Here is a 25,812-nt window from a genome sequence, read left to right as displayed (position 1 = left end):
CCAGAGCTGGTGTTAAATTTTGAGGCACCCACAAGCCATGCTCAGAAAAGCAAAAAAATACAGCTTTTCTGTGGCTCCTCCTATTTAATATCTCGACAAAGGTCAGTTTAGGAAAAGCGAAGCTCAATTTACTAGCAGTCCATTTTTCTAAGCCATGGCTGTGCACCGGTTAGGAAAATGGATGCTTGGAAAATTGAGTGTCCATTTTCCATACCTGCGCACAACCACTTCTCCTGGGTGCTCGATGCCATGGACGTGCTAGGGACACGCAATTTATCCATTGCATGTCCCTAGCTCATTTGAGTATTACATTGAGTGCCCAAGAGAGGGGATGTACGCGCATTCAAAAAACGTGCATGCAGTTTGGACGTACGTTTTTTGCGCGCATGCTTCATTGGCCCATAGTTGCATTGGGAGAAGGGAGACCAAAATAATAAAAGGGATGGAGGGGCTTCCCTATGAGGAAGAGATTTATTTTATTTATTTATTTATTTTTTAATTTTTATATACCGAGGTTCTTATAGAGACTACAAATCACTCCGGTTTACATATAACGATAAACTGCCCAACAGAGATAAGGGGCTTTACATAGAACAGTGGCACATATGGAACAATATAACTGGATGACAATTTAACATAATGATAATAAATAATATAGTATAGTTTAACATTGTAATTAATAAAATTATGTAATATAATCTGTATAATTTAACTATTTAACTTGGATATAGTGACATATTAACCATGCCAGATATAAATAATAAGATAAAATGAATTTTTGAACTTAGAAATTGTAGTCCAGTTGCAGAGGAAAATATAAATAATAAGATAAATTTTTAGAACTCAAAGATTGTTGTCCAGTTGCAGAGACCTGAAGGTAGGACTTGGTATGGTGACCATAATTAGGGGATACTTCTTATTTGGGAAGACTTTCCGTCTTGGTAGGATTGTGAGTCTGGGAAGGCTTGTTGGAAAAGAAGAGTCTTTAGTCTTTTTTTGAACTCTTGATGATTGGGTTCAAGTCTTAGATTTGGGGGGAGCATGTTCCACTGGTGGGGGCCTGCTAAGGATAGCACTCTTTTGCTCAGAGATGATTTTACTTGTTGGGCATGCAGTGTTCCTTTGTATAGAGATAAAGAAGTTAGGGCTGATCAGCTTGAGATGGCTGAAGGGGGTACGATAGAGGGCTATAAAATCATGAGTGGAATAGAATGGGTAAATATTAATTGGTTATTTACTCTTTCAAAAAAATAAAAAGACTAGGGGGCACTCCATGAAATTAATTAGTAGTATATTCAAAACAAATTTGAGAAAATTCTGTTTTCACTCAATGCACAATTAATCTCTAGAATTTATTCGTGGTTAAAGCTGTTAGTCATAGCTGGATTTTAAAAAGGTAAGGATTTAGGTAATAGGTACTTATCACTGTGCAATAGCAGCATGGGATTATTTACTGTTTGGGATTTTCCAAAGTATTTTGAACCCTGGATTAGCTACTGTTGGAAACTGGATTCTGGGTCTTCTGGACCCACGATCCATTATTATATTCTACTCTGTGTCGCTATAGTATAGTTTAAGACCAGTGCCATAATGAAACAAAAAACATAATGCGCGCTCTTTGGTTGACAGTAAGCTTAACTGAACTCATATCAAACCCATAGTAATTAAGATTCAGCGGTGTCCTGGTCTCTACTCCGCTTACTAGCAACGCTCTCTTTTTCCATACTTATTACCCGTACACACTTCCCGAGCTGGCCTGATTAGCCTACCCTGCTCCCCCTCCTCCACCGAACATCCGGGCACTGCGTTCACCGTTCCCATTGGGCTCTGGGATCGTTCGCTCGTCGCCTCGCGGACATTGAAGAGACAACTAACGTCATTTCCTGTTTGCGTGTTTGTTTGGAAAGAGGTAGGTAAGGTGAAGCCCCTTGATACTGGCGGTGGTGGCGGCTACCTTGAGGGGTCTTGGAGGTGGCTACCAGTGACCGGGGGAGCTGTAGCGCAGTTGTAAAAGTAGCGGCTGCTGCTATTTGCTGTTTTCGAAGTTGATGGGAATAGAGCAGGACTCCATGGAAGGGTAAGACTAGCGGATTGGGGTTAGAGGGATCCTATGGTGCTAAGAGTGAACCTTGCGCGCGCACCAGCAAGATCCTGGTACCTCCGGTTTTTGAAACGGCTTTCATGGCTCCTTATATCCGGGAACCTGGCAACACGCAGCGCATGCCGGGAACTCCCTGCCAACAAAGCCCATTGTGGGAACAAAGGAGGCTGAGCCCCCTGGCGATATTATAGTATACATTATTGCTGTATATTATATTATCATCTACTGACGGAGCAAAGGAGCTTGCGCCCCCCGGAAGATAATATAATGTACAAAAATAGGATAGAATACAATAGCATTTTCTAACAGAAAGCAAAGGAGCCTGTTTCCTGTGAGGTAATATACAATATAGCGTATGACGAGGGGGCAAAGAAGCTTGCGTTCCCGGAAGATAATATAATATATGCTGTAGGGAACAAAGTAGTCTGTGACTCTTTAAAATAATATAATCTGCAGTGACATAGTTCTACAATATGTACTGAGAGGGAACAGAAGATTGAAGCCTTTGGGGATTTACAGCTAATGTTTGTTACTTTTAGGAAAACATTAAAGGTTTTATATTTGGGTGCTTAGAGTAGGGCAATTTTTAATGGACTGGTGGATGGGTGGTATAGTAAGTAGATATACATTTTGTTTAAATTGCATGTCTATAAAAATTGAATGTCTGTAATCTATTTAATACTGCTGGTCCAATTTTAATGTGGAATATAAGGTTTTTTTTAATAGTGTAAAGGGCTTTAACATATACTGGCATTTTATCAAGGTGACAAGGGAATAAAGGAGCCGTGAACCTTCTGTTATAATGCAGCAATATTATGGTAACATTGTGTAACACAGGCAAGGTAGGAGTGTGATAGTTTAATTAATCATGGTCAAATCGGGTCAAGATGTAAACTGAGATGCCAAGATGGTTCCTAATACTGACTCTTTTTTATATTAATCCACCACCATTAAAGTGATTATATAGCCAAAACAAAAACCCAAAGATCACTTTGGAAAACATTATGCACTGGCAGCACTGTCCCACCATTTTAACATCAGCATGACTGGAAAATATCTAATAAGAAAACACAGTTAATTGGACTAACCAAAAATCAAATCAAAGAGAACCAATTCAAGGCTTCATTCAAAACAAGGGGAGCTATAGTATTTCATTTAAAGATCCAAAACTGCTCCCTAAAGTTGAGCCATTGCCAACTGTCTCCTCCACAGTTAGGGATAGGAACATGATGTAAATTAGTTCATTTTAAATGACAAAATTCATGGTGGTAATTAATAAAACAGTGTATTATTGGGGTATTCAAACGAGCTGTATTTAAACGGTTCCAATGTTCAGTAGGTTGCACCCTAATTTTTCTCTTTGTGAACCCAATGTATATTTTAGGGCATGGACAAACGAGCTTGCATGCAACATAATCAGAATTACACTCTAGCAAATTTTCTTTTGACCCAGTAATCTGTTGATGGATGCTGCCACTAAAGTCCAGTAATAATGTCACAAAATTTACAGGCATGTCCCAAGTTTGCTAGAAACATTGGAAATTGAATAAGATGCATGTACTACTCGATTGTGTAGGTTAAAGCCCCGTTTGTAGTAAACCTGGGACACAGTTCCTGTGATGCCTGCAAATTTTGTGACAACATAATTACTAGATTTTAATAGCAGCATCCACCTGAGTTACTGTGTCAAAAGAAAGCTTGCTACAGGCTAATTCTGATTGTATTGTATATAAGCTCTTTTGTTCTTAACCTAAAGTATACATTGGGTGCAAAAACAGAAAAATTAGTGTGTGACATATTGAACATCAGAGTAATTTGAATTCAGCTCGTTTGAATGCCTCCGCAGTATAACATTGTATTGATTACCATCATGAATTTTGTCATTTAAAATGGACTATTTTAGACCATGTTCCTATCCCAAAACATGGAGGAAACAGATTTGAGAAGAAAATTTGAGGAAGCAGCCAAATGTCTGTGACTGTCAACTGGGATACATCCTTTCAGTGTGGATAAGGATAACTGGCCCGACTGGATGAAATCAATTGGTCGTTTTCTGCCATCATCTACTATGTATGTTACAAAGGTGCATGAATTCTTGTACATTAATATAGCATTATAATGTAATCATATTCTGACAAGCAATAAAACACAAGGTGCAAAAAAGGTAAAAAACAATATTATGATCTGTACTATATGATCATAAACACAGTGTCAAGGACAGAAATATAAAGTGAGGAATATAGGAACCTGAATTTGGCATTTTAATATTTATCTTCCTTAAATTTATTTGCACCTTTTTTGAATCTTGTTACACTATTTGTTTCCAGAGCATCCAGTGAGATCCACAAGTTAACAGTGCATTTTGCGAATAGCCTCCTTTTTTTGATTCAACAATTTTCTCCTCTTTGCGCCTCCAGCTCATTTGGAGCCAGGGCTGGGATCCCAGTGTTATGAGCCTTCATTCACAACTACTAGGGGATTTTTCCCCTATTGTATATCCCTTTTCCTCCAAAATGTCTAGTCTGGTCATTGCAGTGATGGTCTTGGGCACCAGAATTCTTTCTGGAATCCTGCAATCATGGATTCTAAATGCAGCCACTAGGTGTCACCCTTAGGTGAAAGTTATGACTCCCCTCCCCCCCCCCCCCCTTCACCCAGGGGCTATTGAAACTGCCTCCAGAGGATTCTCAGTTCCAGCTGACATGGGGATCAAACTGGGACCTTCTATATGGCAGTATTTGTTTTAACCTGTCACCTGACAGATTCATAGTTTGTGCCCTAGTTCTTGTATTGACATGAATATTTGTTCTCTCTTTACATTTTTCATTATTACATAAGATATGTCATACTGGCTCAGACCAAGGGTTCATCAAGACCAGTATCCTGTTTCCAACAATGGCCAATTTGAGTCACAAGTACCCACACAGGGGTCGATGCAATATTAAATGCGGAAAGCGGGTGCTGACTTTTCAGCGCCCGCTTTCTTGAGGCGTGCATGGTGCCTGTAAGGGGGGGGGGGGCGCCATGCAATAAACAAATTAGGGGGTCGCGCTAGCAAGGAGGTGCTAGGGACGCTTGCGCGACCTTAGCACCTCCTTGCTAGTGAGACCCTGCGGTTACCGGCGGTCTGCAGGTTATGAACACCAATGCCGATAAACTCAGCATCAGTTTTCATAACTGCAGTCGGCCGGTTATGAAAACAGACGCCAAGCATACCTGCTTCTTCAATGTGGCCGGCTGAGGTAATTTTTATTCTTTTTTTTTTTTTTACTTTTAAAGAAGTACAGAAAAGCATTTTTTTCTGCTTTACTGTACTTTTTTTCAATGTGCTCAGCTATTAACGCCTGCTCCAGGCAGGCGTTAATAGCTGAGCAATAAATGTGCGTCTGAGACGCACATTTATTTTTTTGCATTTGGAGTGAATGAGTAATAGCCTCATTCACATGCATTTGCATGTGATGAGCGCTATCTCATTCACTCCGCGTCGGCCGTGCGTTAAATAGGTGCTAATCCCCTATAGCATTAGGGGGTGGATTAGCGCCTATTAACCCGCGTCCGACTGCAGGTTATACAGTGCGCTCGGCCTTACAGTAAATGGAGCCTGTGCTACTAATGACTGCAACAAGCAGTGACTATTTCCTATTGATTAATAGCAGATTATGAACTTCTCCTCCAGGAACTTATCCAAACCTTTTTTTTAAACCCAGCTACACTAACTGCCTTAACCACATCCACTGTCAATGAATTTCAGTGCTTAATTGTATGTCCAGTTAAAAAGAATTTTCTCCAGTTTGTTTTAAATGTGCTACTTGCTAACTTCATAGAGTGCTCCCTAGTCCTTGTATTATCCAAAAGAGTAAATAACTGATTCACATTTACCCGTTCATGTGTTTTCATGATTTTGTAGACCTCTATCATATTCTCCCTCAGCCATCTCTTCTCCAAGTTGAACAGTCCTAATCTCTGTAGCTTTTCCTCATAGAGCAGCCGTTTCATGCCCTTTATCATTTTGGTCGCCCTTCTCTGTACTTTTCTCCAGTGCAACTATATCTTTTTTTGAAATGCGGCAAACAGAATTTCTTATAGTCTTCAAGGTGTGGTCTCACCATGAAGCAATATAGAGGCATTACGACATCCTCCATTTTATTTTCCATTCTTTCCTAATAATTCCTAACATTGTTTTTTGTTGTTTTTTTTGACCGCCACAGCACTCTGAGCCAGCAGTTTCAATGTATTATCATCCATGACGCCTAGATCTTTTTTCCTGTCGATAGCAGGGCTGAATTAGCCATGCTGTCATGGAACTGTCTGTTAGGCCCAGGAGGCGGAGCTTCCTAAGTGATGTCAGAGCTTTGCTATGAGGCTACGCGTGGTTTCCCGCGCTGATAAGGACAAGGACAAGATGGAAGCGGTACAGAGAAGGGCGACCAGGAAGGTGGAGGGTCTTCATCGGATGACATACGAGGAGAGATTGAAGAATCTAAATATGGAGAAAAGGAGGAAAGGAGGAGCAGGGGTGATATGATTCAGACTTTCAGATACTTGAAAAACTTTAATAATCCAAAGACAATGACAAACCTTTTCAGTCAGAAAAAAATCAGCAGAACCAGAGGTCACGAGCTGAGGCTCCAGGGAGGAAGACTAAGAACCAATGTCAGGAAGTATTTCTTCACGGAAAGGGTGGTGGATGCCTGGAATGCCCTTCCGGAGGAAGTGGTGAAGTCTAAAACTGTGAACGACTTCAAAGGGGCGTGGGATAAACACTGTGGATCCATCAAGTCTAGAGGGCGTGAATAAAGTGGAGGCAGCAAAACACTGCACGGAGCGGCAGTAGCCACAGAGGCATTCACGGAGCGGCAGTAGCCACAGAGGCATTCACGGAGCGGGATGCCAGTGGCCAGTAGTTAGTGTTCCACCTTCACGGAGTGGAAGGATGGAGGGCTGCTATCTCCAAAAAACCTCAAAAAAAACAAACAAAAAAATAAAGCCAGGGTTGGGTAAGAGTATGGGGCAAGGGTGTGGCCTGCTTGTTACAGCGGTTGCTACCCCTAATTGAGCTGGATGTCACTTGGATGCAGATACGGAGCTGCTCTCTAAATTGGTGGTGGGGTGGAGGGGAATTAGGGCTGGAGGGTACTGGAAGCCAATAGTAACAGGTGGGAGAGAGAAAAAGGGAAAAAAAATGGATAAAGTGCGTAGCTTGCTGGGCAGACTGGATGGGCCGTTTGGTCGTCTTCTGCTGTCATTTCTATGTTTCTATGATAACGACTCTCCTCAGTCTGTTTTTCTGCGCACGGGATTGCACGCGGAGCCTCAGACCTCCTCAGAAAAAACCCAAATCCTGAAAGAACAACCGAAGAAATGAAAGACAAGGACGCTCCCCGGCCTTCCGGATTCAAGCCCTGCCTCTGCAGGAAGGTCATGTCCATCACAGATGGACATGACCGCTGTTACTGTTGTCTGGGACCAGACCACCCGCTCGAGGCGTGCCCCACTGCGGTCTGATGTCGCCGAGGGCATGCCGACAGAGGAAGGAGAAGATGGAGCGTCTACGGGCCTTGAGGACAGAGCCCTATGCCCCGCCGTCGGAGGCCCACTCTTCCCCCGGGGCCTAGTACGTCCGCGCCGGCCCCCCACCATCGAGCGGCCTCCATGGAACCTCCGACTACAAAGCACTGGGCAGGAGGTAAGAGCCTGGCTGCTGGGAGTCGAGATCCCTCCCGTGTGGAAAAGCGGTGGCCGGAGCCGCATGCGTCAGAGCGGGCAGTAACACACACCCGACAATTAAGCCACCCGCTGGAACCAAAGACGCACGTCCAATCTAAGCAGCGATGGGTGCAGACGACGCAGGCTACAAAACCTATGGCGCCAGAAGAGCAGACTCCTCGACCGAGATCTGCCGAGTTGCCACGGATGACGCACCCTCTTCCGGCGCCGACACCATCACGGCGCGAAGACACTGCGCAGATACGACGCAAGGAAGCAAAGCAGTTGCGCTGCGATGATGCGGCGCAGAGATGAAGCGAAGCGGCGCCGAAGCGAACCGACACACGCTATGGCGCCATCGACGCATGTCATACAGCCCTCGACGCCAACATCGGAAACTAGCAAGAAAACATTAAAAGATCGCACGCGTTCACCTGAACATCTGGGTCCACGGAAGAAATCTTGGTTTGAGCCACAGGCCACTGTATCAAAAAGGTCCAGGGATGCTCCCTTGACCTTAACACCCTCGTCACCAGCCTCCTCGTCCAGGTCTGACAGAGATGAGGCTTATAGAAACATAGAAATGACGGCAGAAGAAGACCAAACGGCCCATCCAGTCTGCCCAGTAAGCTTTGCACTTTTTATTTTTTTTTTCTCATACTTCTGTTAGTCTTGGCTCTTAGTAACCTTTTGGTTCTGTTTCCCTTCCACCCCCACCATTAATGTAGAGAGCAGTGTTGGAACTGCATCTAAGTGAATATCTAGCTTAATTAGTTAGGGGTAGTAACCGCCGCAATAAGCAAGCTACACCCATGCTTATTTGTTTACCCAGACTATGTAATTCAGTCCTTGTTCGTTGTTGTCTGTATATAGATCCACTTTTCTTCATTCCCCCTGCCGTTGAAGCAGAGAACTATGCTGGGTATGTATTGAAAGTGAAGTATCAGGCTTATTTGGTTTGGGGTAGTAACCGCCGTAACAAGCAAGCTACTCCCTGCTTTTTGTGAATGCAATCTTTTTTCACATTTCCTCTTGCCGTTGAAGCTTACAGCATTGTTGGAATCGCATTAACCATGTGTATGTTTATTAAATAAGGATATTATCTCCAGGCAGTAGCCGTCATTCACGTCCTCTAGACTTTTTATGGATCCACAGTGTTTATCCCATGCCCCTTTGAAGTCCTTCACAGTTCTGGTCTTCACCACTTCCTCCGGAAGGGCATTCCAGGCATCCACCACCCTCTCCGTGAAGAAATACTTCCTGACATTGGTTCTGAGTCTTCCTCCCTGGAGTTTCAAATCGTGATCCCTGGTTCTGCTGATTTTTTTCCTGACGTAAAAGGTTTGTCGTTGTCTTTGGATCATTAAAACCTTTCAAGTATCTGAAAGTCTGTATCATATCACCTCTGCTTCTCCTTTCCTCCAGGGTATACATATTTAGATTCTTCAATCACCCCTCATAAGTCATTTGATGAAGACCCTCCACTTTTCTGGTTGCCCTTCTCTGGACCGCCTCCATCTTGTCTCTGTCTCTTTGGAGATACGGTCTCCAGAACTGAATACAGTACTCCAGGTGAGGTCTCACCAAGGACCTGTACAAGGGGATAATCACTTCCCTTTTCTTACTCGATATTCCTCTCTCTATGCAGCCCAGCATTCTTCATCATTCATTATATTTATCTGTCTTCATCGTCCAGCTCCCCGGCCTCCTCGGCTCCTGAATTCTCAGGCCTATCATTAGCATCCAAACGCCACTCCAGGGGTGACATCCTACAAGAACCCCTAGCGAAAAAACGTAAGGTGAAAGAAAGAATGCATACGCATGGACCGGGGAATCCACCAGATACAGACATACTCGTGGCAGCCATTCCAATGACCAGACCAACCGTACCAACTAAACCACTGATGCCGGCGGCAACAAAGGACGCTTTCGTTATCCTTTCCCTGGCATTGTCGGGATTCTTTGATGTGATGAAGTCCTCTTACCAGATGGGACATTCATTCCCCAGTACAGACAAGGATTATCTACAACCCTCATTGGACTCATCCCCGCAGAACATACATCCATCTCCACAGGATGTCCGACCACCATCTCCATGGGCACTCTCTCCAGCCCCGGCATCGCAACTGCAAGGTTCCTATACCCCAGGGTCACCGGACCGACAACCCACATCACTGGATAGTTCAACTGGATACCCCTCAGAACCGGGGGATGAACTGGCGGAACCATATTCTCCTCCGGAAGACCTTACCTATCCGAAATTTTTGGAAAATATAAGTTCGGTTTTCAACCTGAACATCCAGAAGGTGCCAGATCCGAGATCGGCGACTCTAGATCTCTTAAAGATTTTTGATCTACCAGCAATACTGGAATGGTCCTGGGAGACCCCTTTTCAACTCCCACCAGTTTCAAGGAAGACCGACCTCAAGTATAAGGTACAAAAATCACCTTACTACTCAACACAACTTCCCCATGCATCCTTGGTAGTTGAATCGGCGTGGGCGCAAAAGTCTAGATTACACTCCGCTACTCCTCCAGGTAGGGATCTGCATTCACTAGATGAATTTGCAAAGCGCATATTCCAGGCGTCAATGCTGTCCGCCCGCATTAACCATCACCAATTCTATGTCATCCAATACCTCTATGAGTGTGTGCAATGGATGAGCCAGCTTAGATCCTGTCCATCCCATTGGGGACAGAAATCATGTTCAAGATCTGGAGGAAAGCATTCGCCATTTGTTGCGCACGGTCTACGACAGTTTTGAGACCTCCTCGCGCGTCTCCGCGGTGGCTATTGCGGCATGGCATATTGCGTGGCTGCGGGCAAGTTCCATTTGAGAAGATGACCACGAAAAACTGGCGAATTTACCGTGCAAAGCAGATAATTTGTTTGGGACTAGTTTCCAGGAAACGGTAGCCCAACTAAAGGAGCAGTCTGTGGCAGTACAGTCGTTGGCTACTCCACAATCCTACTCCGCACCACGCAGATATCCCACTATACTGCGCAGACAACCCTTCCAACGCCGCATGTATCGGCTATACACCTCCTACCATACCCCGCCTTATCAGCTGGCTGCTCGTCCACCTAGTCAACAGAACCAGAACAGACGAGGACGACCCCTGGGCCAACGCCCACAAACGCAGCAACCCGCCGCCTCGGCCAAGACTAATCCGTCTTTTTGAGCGTGGCCCCGCCACCACCGCAATGGGTACTAGCAGGAGGCATCACGACACACATCCGGGAATGGGAAAAGATCATGACCGACCAATGGGTACTAGATATTGTTCGACACGGGTACAGAATTCACTTCCACTCTCCCCCTCCGCTTCCCCACACAATATGGAAGGGGTCCAGACCACATCAAAACTGACTAGCACAAGAGGTAGCAACGTTATTACAACAGGCAATCCGCACTGTTCCCCCAACAGAGGGTTGCACGGTATTCCAATCCCCCTATTTCCTAATTCCAAAGAAATCCAGGTACCTTCGTCCGATTCTGGACCTCAGAGAACTGAACAAGTTCATTGTCAAGGAAAAGTTCAAAATGATATCTCTCAAATCTCTGCTACCTTTGATCCAACCCCTAGCCTGGATGTGCTCCATCGATCTCAAGGATGCATACACCCATATTCCTATGCATCCGTCCTCCTGGCGATACCTGTCTTTCCAAGTCCATGGCCAATCCTTCCAATACAAGGTCCTGCCCTTTGGCCTGTCCACTGCGCCCAGGGTGTTCACCAAATGCTTGGCAGTGGTGGTGGCGTTCCTCCGGCAAAGGGGGATCATGATCTTTCCTTATCTCGACGATTGGCTGTTAGTAGCCGCCAGCCCGGACACGCTTCGACAACATCTCCAAAACACAATTCGGTGCCTGGGCAGGTTGGGATTAATCATCAACTATCAGAAGTTCAACTTGCATCCTACACAAACGATACAGTTCATAGGAGCTCAGTTGGACACAATCAAATACCGAGTGTTCCTGCCGGCTGACAGGAAACTAACAATGCGACTCCTTTACCGCAGTCTACAGTCGACTGTGTCGCCAACGGCACATCAAGTCTTGCAAGTTTTGGGACATATGGCCGCCTCAATCCATGCAGTCTCCAACATGAGACTACGCATGCGACACCTCCAATGGGGTCTCAAACGACAGTGGAAACAACACTCGCAACCACTACACTGGACAGTGTCCTTAACAAAGACTGATGACAGACTTGGATTGGTGGTTACGCAAATCAGCACTCACCAAAGGAGTTCCCTTCACTCTCCTACTGCACAATGCAGTTCTAACCACAGATGCCTCCCACAAGGGTTGGGGAGCTCACCTTGACTGCCTCCAGACGCAAGGCCTCTGGTCAAAATGCGAACAATCCCTTCACATCAATCTCTTAGAATTGAGAGCCATCTGGTACGCTCTACGCACCTTCGTCTCTCACCTTCAAGGCCACAGGGTAATGGTCTACATGGACAATCAGGTGGCCATGTTTAATATAAACAAACAAGGGGGATCATGCTCTTGGACTCTATGCCGCGAAGCCCTAATCCTCCTACAATGGTCCGTCCACCACTCCATTCACGTACAAGCAACTTACTTGCCGGGAATCGCCAATACGCAAGCGGACCGGCTGAGCCGAATCTTTCATTCACATGAGTGGTCCCTCGACAACCAGATAGCCGAGTCCATCTTCCAGAGATGGGGTCATCCGTCCATAGATCTTTTCGCCACAGAACACAACAGGAAAGTGCATCTCTTCTGCTCTATATGGCCGACTCTGCACAGGGTCGCCCAGGATGCTTTCCTCATTCCATGGACGAAGCCACTGATGTACGCATTTCCCCCAAACCCCCTCATCACAAAAACCTTACAGAAGTGCATGAGGGACGAAGCGCAGCTGATCCTCGTGGCACCGGCGTGGCTGCAACAGCCATGGTACGTGCACCTTCTACATCTGTCGTCGGACGCACCGTTCAGACTCCCCAACTAAGAGAACCTGCTGTCCCAAGACCAAGGGTCCCTCCTCCATCCGTTACACTCCTCTCTGCATCTCACAGCTTGGAGGTTGAACGGCGCTTCTGTCGGAACAAGGCCTCTCCATCACAGTTCAGGAAGTCATCTTAGCAGCTCGCAAACCATCCCCGAGGAAAAACTATCACTTCAAATGGAATCGCTACACCACGTGGTGCGACACCAAAAAGGTGGACCCGTTTACCTGTACGTCAGAAACCCTGCTAGACTACCTATACACGCTGTATAGGGCTGGTCTTGCTAAATCTTCCGTCAGAGTCCACCTCAGTGCGATAGCAGCTTTTCACCGATCACACAACGGCCAACCAATCTCCGTCCATCCAATGGTCTCTCGATTCGTAAAAGGGCTCACACATCTTCGCCCTCCGGTATCAAAACCACCAGTTCCGTGGAATCTAAACGTAGTTCTGGAACAACTGATGGTCTCACCCGTCGAACCACTGGAATCAGCTCATCTGAAATACCTCACCTGGAAGGTTATCTTCCTCATCGCAATCACATCGGTTCGACGTGTTAGCGATTTGCAAGCCTTGGTATATTATAGCCCATACCTTCAGTTTTACCACCATAAAGTGCTCTTACGGACACACCCCTCCTTCCTGCCGAAGGTAGTCTTCCCAATTTCACCTCAACCAATCAATCGAACTACCGATTTTTTTTTTTTTTTTTATCCGAAACCTCATAAGAATGACAGAGATTATTGCATGCACTGGCATACTAGAAACAAAAAACCCATTCGCCCAATAGGACAACACAGTTCTTTGTCTTGTTTAACCCGAATGCCCCGGGCCTTCCGGTAACCAAACGCATCATCTCTAGCTGGATCACCCAATGTATACAGTTCTGCCATCGGAAGCTTAACTCTACATTGCCATCTTGGCCCACGGCTCATCAAGCACGAGCAGTGGTATGGTGGAATATGTCCATTTACGACATATTCCACCGGTGGACATTTGCAAAGCAGCCACGTGGGTTTCTCTTCACACGTTCACTTCACATTACTGTCTTGACCAACAGTCAACGGACGATGCAAAGTTTGGTACAACCCTGCTGCAGTCATTGTCCACAGACTCCAAGAGGTCGACTGTCACCGAATGACCATCACGCTGTATAAGACAATACCTATGACCTGCTGGGCAGTGTGCTGGGAGCTTAGGATTCCCATGACAGCATGGCTAATTCAGCCCTGCTATCGACGGGAAAAAGCAAGTTTGCTTACCGTAAACGGTGTTTCCGTAGATAGCAGGATGAATTAGCCATGCTGACCCACCCACCTCCCTGACAGTCGATAACAACTCTACGACGACGTTTGCTTTATCAAAGACTGAGGAGAGTCGTTATCAGCGCGGAAACCATGCGCAGCCTCCGAGCAAAGCTCTGACATCACTTAGGAAGCTCCGCCTCCTGGGCCTGACTGTCAGTTCCATGACAGCATGGCTAATTCATCCTGCTATCTACGGAAACACCGTTTACAGTAAGCAAACTTTTCCTGGATGGTAACTCCTAAAATGCAACCTAACATCATGTAACTATAGCATGGGTTGTTTTTCCCTATATTTATCACTTTGTGCTTGTTCACGTTATATTTTATATTTTATCTGCCATATGGATGCTCGATCTTCCAGTCTCGCAAGATCCTTCTGCATTTTATCACAATCTGCTTGTGATTTATCTATTCTGAATAATTTTGTATCATCTGCAAATCTGATCACCTCACTCGTACCCCTTTTTAGTTCATTTATAAATATTTTAAAAAGCATCGGTCCAAGTACAGATCCCTGAGGCCCTCCACTGTGAAAACGGATCACTTAATCCTACTTTCTGTTTCCTGTCTTTTAACCAGTTTGCAATCCACAAAAGGGCATTGCCTCTTATCCCTTAACTTTTTAATTTTCTTAGAAGATTCTCATGAGGGACTTTATCAAATGCCTTCTGAAATTCCAAATACACCACGTCTACCGTTTCACCTTTATCCACATGTTTATTCACCCCTTCAAAAAATGTAGCAGATTTGTAAGGCAAGAATGCCCTTGGGTAAATCCATGCTGGCTATGTCCCATTAAACCATGTCTATTTATATGTTCTGTAATTTTGTTCTTTAGAATAGTTTCCATAATTTTTCTCAGCACTGAAATCATCTTTACTCATTTCTCTTTTAAACTGAAGTTCGTGGGTTTTTTTTAGTTACTCCTTGAATAGTAATTATTCCATACCTATGATCATCTTTTGTTTCTGTGTTTATGTACCTTTTCTAGGTATAGTGTGTCTTTTTAAAGGTGTGGGATCAAGACACAGGATATGGGTTCGCTATGAATTTGTATAATCACATAATGGTGTGTTTCCTTTTTTTTTTTAAATACATTCGTAATATGTGTACGAATGTATTTACAAAATAAGGTGATTGTCATGTTAATCTACATAGAAATAGAGGTAAACCAGTTGTAGGTTATATCTTTGCATACATTTTAAATACATTTGTGACTAGTATTTGAGTCCATGCAGATTGTGCTAGGATGATGTTACCTGAATATACAACTAAATTGTAGGTTTCTTTTGTAATGATAGTGGTTGTGTTTAAAGTAACAGGTTGGGGCTGAGGGGCTTGATGAGAATGTTAAAGGGGTGAGAAAATTGATGGAGACAAGCAGCAAATTTTACAGTTACATATGACCATTGATGAGGAAATCAATTTTCCTAGTAAGTCCATTAATGTTGATTTCATAATTTATTTGAGTAGTTTTGCATTTCCTTTTTTGGAAAGGTCATTAAGGCAATGGTCTATCCTAGAAATTTGTTTCCCCCTCAGTAGTAGTATTTATTTAGTTGACATTTATAACTTGCCTCTCCGATTAAATTAAATCGCCCAAGGTGGTATACAAATCCCAGGTATAATAAAACTATACATGACATAACTACACATTTATAACACAGGTTGAATTACAAGCTCTCATTCCTCTGCCTGATGACTTCTGAAGAAACATAACATTGAGAATAACAGTGTTTTGATTTTCTTGTGGAAAGTCAAGTAATTTTGCTCCGTTCTTGCCTCTACTGGGAGAGAATTCTGCAACATAAGGGAAACTGTAGAAAAAGCTCTTTGTCACAGCCGAGTGCATCCTAGATCCCTAAAACTTGGTACTACTGTCGCCCCTTGACTAGATTGCAGTGGTTGAGTAGGCACTTCGTCTGTAAACACTCTGGTCCCTTACTTCTCAATACCCAAAAAGTCAGTATTAGAATCTTAAAGTGGATTCATTTGTTTATGGCCGATGAAAGTAACCTGAACAAAAGTGGCTGAATTGCTATCACTAACTGGGTCGCCCTTTTCCCGTTGATAAGCAGGCTTATTTAGCCATGCTTTATGGTGATGTAATCTGTGTCATCATGAGGCGGAGCTTTACTCTTGTAGTTCAAAGAACTTTTGTACTGACTGCGCCGCTGTTCCCATGCTCCTTGAACCATCTCCTCAGTTTTTCGTTTTCCGCGATCGATCACGGACGCGTAGAGACACTCTCCTCAGTCTCCTAAAAAAAAAAAAAAAAAAGATAGAAGCGAAGAAACAAAAGCAAGGGTGCTGAAGAGCCCCGATTTCAAGTATTGCAATGCGGCAAAATAATATCAGTGACCGATGGTCAAAATTGCTGCTATTTATGTCTCGGTCCCAACCACAACCAAGTTGCCTGAAGAGATTGTGGTAGGATGTCCCCCTGGGCCTAATGCCATAGGGCCAAAAAGATAGAGAGGTTGAGACGTTCTGTCTCTTCATACTCTCCCTCTCCCGAGGACAAAAGATTGGCTCAGTCCTCAACAGTCCTAAAAAAACCCCAGACTGACCCCGTGTGGAGGGCCCGTTCCGTAGATTTGGATGGCTGTCCGAAAAAAACCCGTTAATGACCGCGTCGGAAACGCTTCGTACTCCAAATCTCGACTCTGTGTTGTTACCATTGACACAATTTAAAACGAAGCCAGCGTTGGACCGGAGCATGGCAACGCCAGAACTGAAAAAACTAAGCACGATGCACCTGATGCATGCTTTGGTGTCGGTAAAGAAGTCAACAGCTATAACACTCCCTGACGCGTCTAAAGATGCGATGCACCACACAATGCACTTGATGTATAGGAAGCAAACACCTTCAAACAACTACTTGGCGACACTAGAATCGATGCATACTCACCAAGACATATTACTAAATAAGTCTTCTAGAAAAACTAAACATCTTATGCCATCTTCTCCTGAAACGTTATTACAAAGGCACATGGTACCAGAATCTGCCTTCCTTCAGGGAAGTATTCAGTCTCCTGGATCTATACTAAAATTTTCTGGTATAGAAATAGAAGACTCTCCAGGGGACTGGGCTTCCTTACCAGAAATCACAAGATCTTCTAAAGATCATTTACTACAGTCAAGAAAATGTTCAAGATACTATCAAGACAACATACAGAAAAGAATATTACACTAGTAACTGCCATCCCAAAAAAAATCTGCAATCTTAAGCAAAACAATCCGTCTACAACACCATCCCCAAAGAAAAAACTATGCAAGATGGGAGGTAGAGACAAACCGATTCCGCACAAGATATCAGATCAAGAAACAATGTCACAGATCATATCCATTCTAAAGAATGTTTTTCAACAGTCTGCCATCACACCATTCAAGTCCATCTTCTCCCAACCCCTTCTGAAAGGGACAATGTAACTGCGGGACATGACTCCCTGTCCTTACCGGCAATGAGACCAAGCCCATGAGGTTCAACCAAGCTGCCGGCCCTACCAGAACACTCCCCATTTTCATCACTCGGGACTTCTATGGGAATACCGTCTGACCCACTGGAAGAACAGCCGCAGCCGTCCTCACCACCAGAAGAAAAAATTAGGATCCATTCTAAATTATAAAAAAAAAAATCTATCTATCTATCTAAAACATTGGGCATCTTAAAAATATTAGACGTTCCCCTGAGCCAACTGCACTTCCTTCTCACAAAATACTAGAAGCATTTATGGATACAGCCTGGGATGCTCCCTACTTGATAACGCCAGCATCCAAGAAGTTAGATTTAAAGTATAGAATGCAAAAAACGACATACTACGCAAATGTGCAGATTCCGCACAACTCTGTAGTCTTAGAATGTGCTATGAAGAAGGCAAAGAAGACCAGACCGCACTCAAATGCTCCCCCCGGCAGGGATAACAAACTGTTGGGTGAATTTGGGCGCAAATTATTCCAGAATTCTATGCTCAATACCCATATCCATCATCATCAGTTCTACATAGCACAATATTTATATGAATATGCACAGCGACTGAAGCCATTTTTCACAACATCACAAGGGGATGCAGGTCTTCCACAGCCTTTCCAAGACTTGCAAGAAGGTTTGCGGCACCTTTTGTGGACAGTGTATGAGGCCTTCAACACCTCTGCCAGATCATCGGCAATCTCAATAGCAGCTAGGTGACTAGCATGACTTCGAGCTAGTAGCATAAGGGACGATGTCCATGACAAACTAGCTAATTTGTCCTGTAGAGCAGAAAATCTTTTTAGCGAAAAGCTCAGGGAAATGGTATCTCAAAGGAACAAAATATAGCAGTCCAATCACTAACATCCCCTTCTGACAGTCACAACACCTCAAAGAGATATTACAGCCAGTACAAGAGGGGGATACTACTATAGAAAACCGTACAGATCGTTCCAGCCATACTATCAAAATTACCGACTACCAGCAACCGAGGCCGCAAACTCAACAACCACCACAAAGAAATCATCAGAGAGCCCAGAGACTGCAAAAACTTCAACTGCCTCAGCCTCAACCAAAACAGTTCATTAGAAAGGGGGCAGAATTTCCCTTTTCTACCAAAGATGGTCCAAAATTACGATTGACCAATGGCTATTAGACATAGTAGCAGAGGGATATAAGCTACAGTTCGACCATCCTCCTATAGTTACCGCATCAGGTGAAACCTAGAACATTTCATTCACAAAATCCCTTATTACATCAGGAAATAAAGATGCTTCTACAGCAGAAAGCAATCTGACCCCTGCTCCCCTCTCAAGTGGGAAAGGGATACTACTCCCAATACTTCTCATTCCCAAGAAGACGGGATTCTGACCCATTCTGGATTTACGCTCCCTCAACAAGCTTCTCACAAAGCAAAATTTCAAAATTACCTTTCTCTAAAGTACTCCCATTTCTGCAAACCAACAATTGGATGTGTTCACTGGACCTGAAAGATGCGTAACACCCATATTCCAATCCACAAGAAATTCTAGCGTTACGTATGTTTCCAAGTTGGGAATTGGCACGATCAATATAAAGTACTCCTTTTTTTGGACTCTCTGCCTAGAGAGTCTTCATGAAATGTCTTGCGGTTGTTGTGGCGCACTTAGGAAAAAAATCTTTATTCCTTTTTTGTGTATCTCGATGACTGGCTCATTGTCTCCACAAATGCTCATACTCTACAGAATCATTTGACGGGCACGATCAAATGCTTGGAGTGCCTGGGATGGATCATAAACTATGAGAAATCGCAACTTCGTCCTTCTTATACTCTGCAGTTCATCGGAGCAAGGATTCACCCCCCCATTTCCAGACTTCTTCTTCCTTGGGACAGAGCGTAGACTCTGCATTCTCTGTGTCTGTCTCTTCGAGATCAAAAGTATACTTCAGTATGTCGAATACTGGTACTATTAGGACACATGGCGGCAGCAATACATGTGGCCCAAAACACGCGTCTACACATGAGATGTCTCCAATGGGGACTAAAAGCAACCGATGCTGAAAAGAATTCACATTTCAACATCTATGAAAAAGGACATTTTCTGGTGGCTGAAGCCTTCAGTATTAATCAAAGGAGCACTACTAAGAAACCCTCCCCATCAACTCATCATAACGACAGATGCTTCATTGAAGGGTTGGGGAGCCCATCTTTCCAACTTGAAAACGCGAGTTTTCTGAACCCCAAAGGAACAATGTCATCAAATAAACCTATTAGAATTGAGAGCAATAAAAAACCCCGCATTACTCACTTTCCGTTTGTGGATCCAAAACAAGTCCATAATGATTCACACAGACAACCAAGAAGCAATATTCTACATAAACAAACAAGGAGGGTCAGGTTCCAGGATTCTTTGCAAGGAAGCAGTTCAAATAGAAGACTGCAAGTCCTGGTAGATAGGATGCCCAAACATAAAAGTGGACAAACTCAGCAGAATCTTCCACCCACATTGAGATCTTCCGGGGTCACCGGAAGTATCTCAGATTCATGGTGGGAAAACAGCACTTCCAGTATTGGGTGTTGCCATTTTGGGCTTGCGTCAGCCCCATGTGTCTTTATAAAATGCCTGGCCGTGGTGGCAGTGCACCTCTGCAGGCTGGGGGTGCATGTTTTCTCTTATCTGGACGATTGGCTGGTCAAGACCTCCTGACCTCCGACTTAATATCATGGTGATATTAAGTCGGAGGTCACGAAGAGTAAAAAAAAAAAAAAATTGAATTCGGCCCGCGGTTGTCGGGCCAAAAACCGGACACTCAGTTTTGCTGGCGTCTGGTTTCCGAGCTCGTGGCTGTCAGCGGGCTCGAGAACAGACGCCGGCAAAATTGAGCGTCGGCTGTCAAACCTGCTGACAGCCGCCGCTCCGGGCTAAAAGGAGGTGCTATGGACACGCTAGTGTCCCTAGCGCCTCCTTTTCCCCGTTTCTACCGCACCACCTAATTTGAATACTGTATCGCGCGCACCGGTGAGGGGCCGGTGCGTGCGCCGGGAGAGCGAGCGTTCGTCCGCTCTCCCACAGACTGTACTGAATTGTCCTGTTCATAATTGGCAACAAGATAAATTAGTAAATTGGTATTTCCTTAGGTGTTAACAATCAAATAATTTACCAAAATGAGGACTATCCAATGTAACTATTGTGGAGCCTTTATTCTGAGGGAAAGCATCTGGAAACTTAGAGCTTGCCCCATTTGTGCAGAACTCTCTTCCTTGAAAAAGGAGCTGGCTGAAGTTAAAGCTGAATTAGCTTCAATAAAGAGAATTTCACCCACATTACATTACTCAGGAATTAATTCCCCCATTACCACAGAAAAACCAGGAGTCAAGAAAAAAGAGAGATATAGTGGGCTCAAGTAGGAAGTATACCCCCCCCCCCCTCACACAGGACATTAAGGAATAAAAACCAGGATTACAGTGGGCTCTGGTAGAATTAGATCTGTGATGCGGAGACACACACTGTATCAAGTGCAACAAGTACAAAAAGCCTTCTCTATATTAAACACTGAAGAAGTTCTTGATAAAAAGATTGAAGTGTTACCTGAAAAGAGAGAAGAAACCCAATGCATACAGAAATTCCAGATCAGTAACCAAAGGAAAAAGCTCATTGTGATGGATGACTCTGTCATCAGTGGCACAACTGCAAAGGGAAAGAGTGAAGTGAATAACAAAACTCAACTAAAGTCTCAAAAGGAGTCCAGGAAAAGCAGTAACCTTAACGAGAAAAGCTGGAAAGCTATGACCACAAATGCTCGTAGTTTGGGCAATAAAATCCCAGATCTGCAAGCCCTAATGGTGGAGGCAGACTTGGACGTTGTTGCTATCACAGAGATGTGGTTCATGGAATCTCATGATTGGGATACGGCAATACCAGGCTATGACTTGTTTAAGGAAGTGTAACCGTCTCTTTTTAGTCAGTAAGGAGGTCCAGACAACTGATCCGTAAAGATAGACTTTTATTGCCAGCAAGATGCAGCTAAGACAAAGGCTCAGTACAACTGCATGCCCCTCCCCTCCAGGAGCAGACTCTTATGCACTTTACAGTTCTTATCTTTTACACATGCGTTCTAAGCATTGCTGAGCAAGCATATTCCGGCTGAAGGGGCTACTGACCCCCTCCCTAGACACCCTGGAACTTTCGTGAAACTTCTCCCATGTTCTGCAGGAGAGGCTGCTGGGACTTGCAGTTCTGGAAAGGAATTTGCGAGTCTGCAGTAATACAGCCCATCACATAATACATCCATTGTTCTAATCTAGGTTACAGCAGTGAAAGCTTATCAGAGAATAAGAACAGCGAAGCCAAAAAAATGAAAATGTGCAATGTGCTGACAGAGAGTTTCTCAATGTCCTAATTACAGCTGTATTGCAGACTGTAAGTAAACCCGTCATGAAGCAGGGAATTCTGGTACATGAAGTCCTTTGTCAGGTTGAAGCGTTCAGACCCCTTCATTCCCCCCTTTGATACTTATCATTCTTTATGAAAAGTATCACACCATCACAACGCAACTGTGGAGCTGAAAGAAACAGAAACAAGGAAAATTAACAATTTGAGTTCTCAGGGGGCCCTAATTTCCCAAACAGTCCGATGGTTTCTTCACGGGTTTGAGACGGATGGGCCCTAATGGCTCCACCCCCCTTTGTAGCCCGAACTTGTCATGTATGGGAAGATGGCCCAGGATTAAACATGAGGATGGTTAAACAGGTTCTATAGGCTCAGAGGAATACATGTACAGTGACAGAAGCTGCGTGGCTGTTTTGCGTTCAGCAATGTCCTTCATCACCCGACGAAGGCGGTTTGAGCAAGAAAGGAATAATTCAGGGTCCTAAAAAACAAAACAGAATTAAACTGGCTGGGATAACAAACAAGCTCTTAAATCCACCGATCATGGAAAACCAACCACGGAATCCATTGGTCCAGTCCCAAGCACTATTCCATTGCTGGACAGGGACGTGTGCCATCTTGACCATGCGATCAGTGATGTCTTGGATAACCTTGTTTTGGTCATCTACCTGTAAACAACAATTGGAGAGGTTAAATGTTCCACAAACCCTCCTTCCTGGGCCAGAGGGTAATCTAAAACCAATCTATTCTGGTACACTGCAGTCATAATTTTGGTATTTTGTTTTGCCCAGAGTTTAAGAGCGAAAGCAGTCGTTGGTGATGAGCTCCAGGACTGCCTGAAGCCTGATGATTCGATGCAATTAATACTGCTTGGAAGGGTTCCCGAGTTGCCCCTTTTTGCTGCTTCATCTGCTCTCTGATTTCCTTGACAATAGGGTTTGATTTCCTGGTGTGTGCTTTGCAATGCATTACAGCCACCTTGCGAGGAAGCCAAACTGCGTCTAGTAATTCACGTACTTCTGATGCATTGTTCAATTGTTTTCCCTCTATAATGCTCCATGCACTTGAATTGTAAGGAAGGCATATTTAGAGTCTGTATAGATATTTACAGTTTGTCCTTCTGCCAACTGCAGAGCTCGAGTAAGGGCAATTAGTTCAGCTTTTTGTGCAGACGTTCCTGGGGGAAGAGGTTGAGCCTCAATGATTTCATCTTCGGATACAACAGCATATCCAGCAGAACGTATCTCATGAATGATTTGGCTGCTCCCATCAGTGAATAAAATCCAAGCTCCTTGCCAGGGTTGATCCCTCAGGTCTGGTCTACTGGAATGTATTGTCATGACTTCTTCACAGTCATGGGCAACTGGTTCAGGTGCCGGCATAAGAGTGGCCGGGTTCAAGTTTTTGCTGTCTTGTATTTGAATTTCAGGAGTTTCACATAACAGAGCTTGATACTTTACAAGACGTGAATTAGTCATCCATTTTGGCCCATGAGTTTCTAGTAGTCCTTGGATAGTATGAGGAGTTGTTACGTTCAAGGTTTGTCCAAAAGAAAATTTGACTGCTTCTGGAATTAGTAAGCATGCAGCCGCAATGCTTCGAAGACAACCTGGCCATCCTTTTGCAACATTGTCCATTCCTTTTGACAGATATGCAACAGGTCGTTCCCATGAGCCTAAGGTTTGAGTCAATACCCCTATGGCCATGCCTTTTTTCTCGTCAACGAATAGATGGAATGGTTTCATCACATCTGGCAATCCTAAGGCAGGTGGTTCAATTAAGGCTTCTTTTAGTTGACGTAAGCTTGCCAGTTCGTTTCCTTCCCATTGGAAGGGTTGAGATTCTGCCTCTTTACCCCGCAGCTTGTCGTACAGGGGTTGGGCCATAACAGCATAGTTAGCAATCCACAGCCTACAGTATCCTGCAGCTCCAAGGAACGCCCGGAGCTCTTTCTTGCAAGTGGGTACAGGTTGATCTCTTATAGAACTGGTGCGAGAAACTCCCAGACAACGGGTTCCTCCACGTATTTGGAAGCCTAAATACTCTACTTCCAATTCACAGATTTGCACTTTCTTTTTACTTGCACGATACCCTTTTGAGTACAACGTCTTTAGCAGCTGAAGAGTGGATACCGCACATTCGAGGTACGTCTCTCGAAACAACAGAAGGTCATCCACGTATTGTATGACTGGCCCATACTTTACTTGATACATCTTTAAGTCTTTTGCCAGTTGCTCACCGAACAGCGTAGGTGAGTGCCTAAACCCTTGAGGCAACCGAGTCCATGTGTACTGCTGCTTTACTCCAGTATCTGCATCTTCCCATGTGAAAGCAAAAATCTTTTGACATTCCTCCGCCACCGGGACGGAGAAGAAGGCATCTTTGAGATCAATGACACTGTACCACTTTGATGCAGGAGAGACTTGAGCCAAGATTGAATACGGATTTGGGACGAGGGCTACTAGATCTGCTACTTGACTATTCACTTTTCTTAAGTCTTGTACTGGTCGATAGTCATTAGATCCAGGCTTCTTTACTGGCAACAAAGGGGTGTTCCAAGCAGATCGGATTCGCCGAAGAATGCCCAAATCATACAGTCTTTGCAGGTGTATCTGGATTCCTTGTCTGGCCATATATGGAATGGGGTATTGAGGTTGATTAATCACCTGTGCATTCTGTTTCATCTCTATCCATATGGGGGTAGCGTCGATAGCTATTCCTCCCAGGTTCTGTTCGAACCATACTTGGGGTACACTATCCATCAGTTGTCTTCGTTTTTTGTTGAGGGGGGTGTTGTTTTCATATCGATGTTCGATGGTTCGTTTGACTATGGGAAGATGTAGTCTCCATTCTTCTTGGAGGGGACAGATGAGTATCACTGGATGGTCCCCGAAGGAGGCTTTAACTTCCCCTGTTGGTTGAAATCTCAATGTGGTCTGAGGCTTACACAGCAGAGTCAAGAAAAAAGAGAGATATAGTGGGCTCAAGTAGGAAGTATACCCCCCCCCCTCACACAGGACATTAAGGAATAAAAACCAGGATTACAGTGGGCTCTGGTAGAATTAGATCTGTGATGCGGAGACACACACTGTATCAAGTGCAACAAGTACAAAAAGCCTTCTCTATATTAAACACTGAAGAAGTTCTTGATAAAAAGATTGAAGTGTTACCTGAAAAGAGAGAAGAAACCCAATGCATACAGAAATTCCAGATCAGTAACCAAAGGAAAAAGCTCATTGTGATGGATGACTCTGTCATCAGTGGCACAACTGCAAAGGGAAAGAGTGAAGTGAATAACAAAACTCAACTAAAGTCTCAAAAGGAGTCCAGGAAAAGCAGTAACCTTAACGAGAAAAGCTGGAAAGCTATGACCACAAATGCTCGTAGTTTGGGCAATAAAATCCCAGATCTGCAAGCCCTAATGGTGGAGGCAGACTTGGACGTTGTTGCTATCACAGAGATGTGGTTCATGGAATCTCATGATTGGGATACGGCAATACCAGGCTATGACTTGTTTAAGGAAGGACAGAGTGGATAGGAAAGGGGGAGGTGTGGCTCTTTGTCAGAAACAATATCCAAGCATCTGAGCTGCAAGGAAGATGGGGCAATGAAGAAGCACTATGGGCCGATCTAAAAAAAGATGGGGCATCCATTTATATTGGAGTGGTTTATAGGCCTCCAAACCAAAAGGAAGAGCACGACAGAGATCTGGTTGAAGATATCCAAAAGATGGGAAAGAGAGGAGAAGTGGTGATCGTTGGGGACTTTAATCTGCCGGATGTAGACTGGAGAATCCCTTCTGCAGAATCTAACAATAGTAGAGAAATAGTGGATGGTAATGGTAATGGAACCCATGAGAGAGGGAGCTATACTCT

The 25,812-nt window shown here is 44.3% G+C and overlaps 1 protein-coding gene across 1 annotated transcript in view; it reads left to right on the top strand.

Moving 5' to 3' along the window:
• Positions 1-1,795: 1,795 nt before the first annotated feature.
• PAIP2 (poly(A) binding protein interacting protein 2) overlaps positions 1,796-25,812 on the top strand; it is a 443,063-nt gene continuing 419,046 nt past the window's right edge. The window contains exon 1 of the mRNA XM_029583907.1: positions 1,796-1,909. The gene's annotated coding sequence lies outside the window, so the exon portion shown is untranslated. The remainder of the gene's footprint in view (positions 1,910-25,812) is intronic.

The sequence above is a fragment of the Rhinatrema bivittatum genome, chromosome 18 (genome assembly GCF_901001135.1).
Source record: "Rhinatrema bivittatum chromosome 18, aRhiBiv1.1, whole genome shotgun sequence".
Taxonomy (NCBI): domain Eukaryota; kingdom Metazoa; phylum Chordata; class Amphibia; order Gymnophiona; family Rhinatrematidae; genus Rhinatrema; species Rhinatrema bivittatum.
The sequence above is the reverse complement of the archived record's forward strand: the minus strand, read 5'-3'. Positions and strand labels throughout refer to the sequence as shown.